At 45.8% G+C, this 5,000-nt stretch overlaps 1 protein-coding gene across 7 annotated transcripts in view; it reads right to left on the reverse strand.

Annotated features, from left to right (window-relative positions):
• LOC106594543 (BAH and coiled-coil domain-containing protein 1) overlaps window positions 1–5,000 on the reverse strand; it is a 252,728-nt gene that overhangs the window by 168,830 nt on the left and 78,898 nt on the right. The gene's annotated exons all lie outside the window — the stretch shown is intronic.

Consider the following 5,000-nt stretch of genomic DNA (forward strand, 5'->3'; position numbering starts at 1 on the left):
ACTAACACACTGTACTGTACTAACACAGTGTACTGTACTGTACTGTACTAACACCCTGTACTGGACTAACACACTGTACTGTACTAACACACTGTACTGGACTAACACACTGTACTGAACTGTACTAACACACTGTACTGGACTAAGACACTGTACTGTACTAACACACTCACACACTGTACTGTACTGTACTAACACACTGTACTGTACTGTACTAACACACCGTACTGGACTAAATCACTGTACTGTACTAAAACACTGTACTGTACTGTACTAACACACTGTACTGTACTAACACACTGTACTGTACTGTACAAACACACAAGACTGTACTAACACACTGTTCTGTACTAACACACTGTACTGTACTGTACTAACACACTGTACTGTACTGTACTGTACAAACACACTGGACTGTACTAACACACTGTACTGTACTAACACACTGTACTGTACTGTACTAACACACTGTACTGTACTGTACAAACACACTGGACTGTACTGTACTAACACACTGTACTGTACCAACACACTGTACTGTACTGTACAAACACACTGTACTGTACTATACTGTACAAATATACTGTACTGTACAAACACACTGTACTGTACTGTACTAACACACTGTACTGTACTAACACACTGTACTGTACTGTACTGTACTAACACCCTGTACTGGACTAACACACTGTACTGTACTAACACACTGTACTGTACTGTACAAACACACTGTACTGTACTAACACACTGTACTGTACTAACACATTGTACTGTACTGTACTAACACACTGTACTGTACTAACACACTGTACTGTACTGTACAAACACACTGTACTGTACTAACTCACTGTACTGTACAAACACAATGTACTGTACTGTACTAACACACTGTACTGTACAAACACACTGTACTGTACTGTACTAACACACTGTACTGTACTGTACTAACACACTGTACTGTACTGTACTGTACTAACACACTGTACTGTACTAACACACTGTACTGTACTAACACACTGTACTGTACAAACACACTGTACTGTACTGTACTAACACACTGTACTGTACTGTACAAACACACTGGACTGTACTGTACTAACACACTGTACTGTACTAACACACTGTGCTGTACTAACACACTGTACTGTACTGTACTGTACTAACACACTGTACTGTACTGTACAAACACACTGGACTGTACTGTACTAACACACTGTACTGCACTAACACACTGTACTGTACTGTACAAACACACCGAACTGTAGTAACACACTGTACTGTACTGTACTAACACACTGTACTGTACTGTACAAACACACTGGACTGTACTGTACTAACACACTGTGTTGAACTAACACACTGTAATGTACTGTACAAACACACTGTACTGTACTGTACTAACACACTGTACTGTACTGTACTGTACTAACACACTGTACTGTACTGTACTGTACTATACTAACACACTGCACTGTACTGTACTAACACACTGTACTGTACAAACACACTGTACTGTACTATACTGTACAAACATACTGTACTGTACTGTACTAACACACTGTACTGTACTGTACTGTAAAAACACTCTCACACACAGTGTACTGTACTGTACTAACACTCTCACACACAGTGTACTGTACTGTACTAACACTCTCACACACAGTGTACTGTACTGTACTAACACACTGTACTGTACTGTACTGTAAAAACACTCTCACACACAGTGTACTGTACTGTACTGTACTAACACTTTCACACACAGTGTACTGTACTGTACTAACACTCTCACACACAGTGTACTGTACTGTACTAACACACTGTACTGTACTGTACTAACACACTGTACTGTACTGTACTGTAAAAACACTCTCACACACAGTGTACTGTACTGTACTGTACTGTACTAACACTCTCACACACACTGTACTGTACTGTACTAACACACTGTACTGTACTGTACTGTAAAAACACTCTCACACACAGTGTACTGTACTGTACTAACACTCTCACACACAGTGTACTGTACTGTACTGTACTGTACTAACACTCTCACACACAGTGTACTGCACTGTACTGTAAAAACACTCTCACACACTGCACTGTACTGTACTGTACTAACACTCACACACAGTGTACTGTACTGTACTAACACTCTCACACAGAATGTACTGTACTGTACTGTAAAAACACTCTCACACACACTGCACTGTACTGTACTGTACTAACACTCACACACAGTGTACTGTACTGTACTAACACTCACACACAGTGTACTGTACTGTACTGTACTAACACTCTCACACACAGTGTACTGTACTGTACTGTACTAACACTCTCACACACAGCGTACTGTACTGAACTAACACTCTCACACACAGCGTACTGTACTGTACTAACACTCTCACACACAGTGTACTGTACTGTACTAACACTCACTCACACAGCATACTGTACTGTACTAACACTCTCACACACAGTGTACTATACTGTAAAAACACTCTCACCCACAGTGTACTGTACTGTAAAAACACTCTCACACACAGCGTACTGTACTGTACTGTACTGTACTGTACTAACACTCTCACACACAGTGTACTGTACTGTACTAACACTCTCACACACAGTGTACTGTACTGTAAAAACAGGCTGACTGAGTGGAAGGCTGGCTGAGTGGAAGGCTGACTGAGTGGAAGGCTGTCTGAGTGGAAGGCTGACTGAGTGGAAGGCTGACTGAGTGGAAGGCTGGCTGCAGGTGGGAGGCTGACTGAGTGGAAGGCTGGCTGAGTGGAAGGCTGACTGAGTGGAAGGCTGACTGAGTGGAAGGCTGGCTGCGTGGAAGGCTGACTGAGTAGAAGGCTGACTGAATGGAAGGCTGGCTGAGTGGATGGCTGACTGAGTGGGAGGCTGGCTGAGTGGGAGGCTGACTGAGTGGGAGGCTGGCTGAGTGGAAGGCTGACTGAGTGGAAGGCTGGCTGAGTGGAAGGCTGACTGAGTGGAAGGCTGTCTGAGTGGAAGGCTGACTGAGTGGAAGGCTGGCTGGCTGCAGGTAGGAGGCTGACTGCAAGTGGAAGGCTGGCTGAGTGGAAGGCTGACTGAGTGGGAGGCTGACTGAGTGGAAGGCTGTCTGAGTGGGAGGCTGGCTGCAGGTGGGAGGCTGTCTGAGTGGGAGGCTGACTGAGTGGGAGGCTAACTGAGTGGGAGGCTGGCTGAGGGGGAGGCTGACTGAGTGGAAGGCTGGCTGAGTGGAAGGCTGACTGAGTGGAAGGCTGTCTGAGTGGGAGGCTGGCTGCAGGTGGGAGGCTGTCTGAGTGGGAGGCTGACTGAGTGGGAGGCTAACTGAGTGGGAGGCTGGCTGAGTGGGAGGCTGATTGAGTGGAAGGCTGGCTGAGTGGAAGGCTGACTGAGTGGGAGACTGGCTGCAGGTGGGATTGACTGACTGCATCAACCTGCTCTCCATAGCTCACTGGTCAGCACAGATCAGAAAGAGGGAGAGGAGAGAGGAGAGGGAGGAAGGAGAGACACATATACACACTCAAGTTCTCTCTCTCTCTCTCTCTCTCTCACACACACACACACACGCACGCACGCACGCACGCACGCACGCGCGCACACACACACACACACACACACACACACACACACACACACACACACACACACACACACACACACACACACACACACACACACACACACACACACAGAGATCTTCACACACCACACAGATCTACACACACCACACAGATCTACACACACCACACATATCTACAGACACCACACAGATCTACACACACCACACAGATCTACACACACCACACATCTTCACACACCACACAGATCTACAGACACCACACAGATCTTCACACACCACACATATCTACACACACCACACAAATCTACACACACCACACAGATCTACACACACCACACAGATTTTCACCCACCACACAGATCTACACACACCACACAGATCTTCACCCACCACACAGATCTACACACACCACACAGATCTTCACCCACCACACAGATCTACACACACCACACATATCTACAGACACCACACAGATCTACACACACCACACATATCTACACACACCACACAGATCTACAGACACCACACATATCTTCACCCACCACACAGATCTACAGACACCACACATATCTTCACCCACCACACAGATCTACAGACACCACACAGATCTACAGACACCACACATATCTACACACACCACACATATCTACACACACACACCACATATCTACACACACCACACAGATCTACACACACCACACATATCTACAGACACCACACAGATCTACACACACCACACAGATCTTCACACAGATCTACACACACCACACAGATCTACACACACCACACAGATCTTCACCCACCACACAGATCTACACACACCACACATATCTACAGACACCACACAGATCTACACACACCACACAGATCTTCACACAGATCTACACACACCACACAGATCTACACACACCACACAGATCTTCACCCACCACACAGATCTACACACACCACACATATCTACAGACACCACACAGATCTACACACACCACACAGATCTTCACACAGATCTACACACACCACACAGATCTACACACACCACACAGATCTTCACCCACCACACAGATCTACACACACCACACATATCTACAGACACCACACAGATCTACACACACCACACATATCTACAGACACCACACAGATCTACACACACCACACAGATGTCTCTAAAACAGACACAATGCAGAGCTGTGAATCCCTCCATCTGCCTTCTATCTGAGGAGAAATGGGAGACAAACCCATTGTGTTCCCAGTCAGTCAACAGTCAATATCACGAGGCAGTATCTGTAACCTTCAGTATGCAGCGTGTGCTTATGATTATACTCCCCAACGTTTCTCCTGTCATCTACGCCCAGAAAATAAACCCCTCCCTTCCTCTCTCAGACTGGATCAACAGAAGGAAGAGCTGAGT

This window comes from Salmo salar, chromosome 03, assembly GCF_965601325.2.
Source record: "Salmo salar chromosome 03, fSalSal1, whole genome shotgun sequence".
Taxonomy (NCBI): Eukaryota; Metazoa; Chordata; class Actinopteri; order Salmoniformes; family Salmonidae; genus Salmo; species Salmo salar.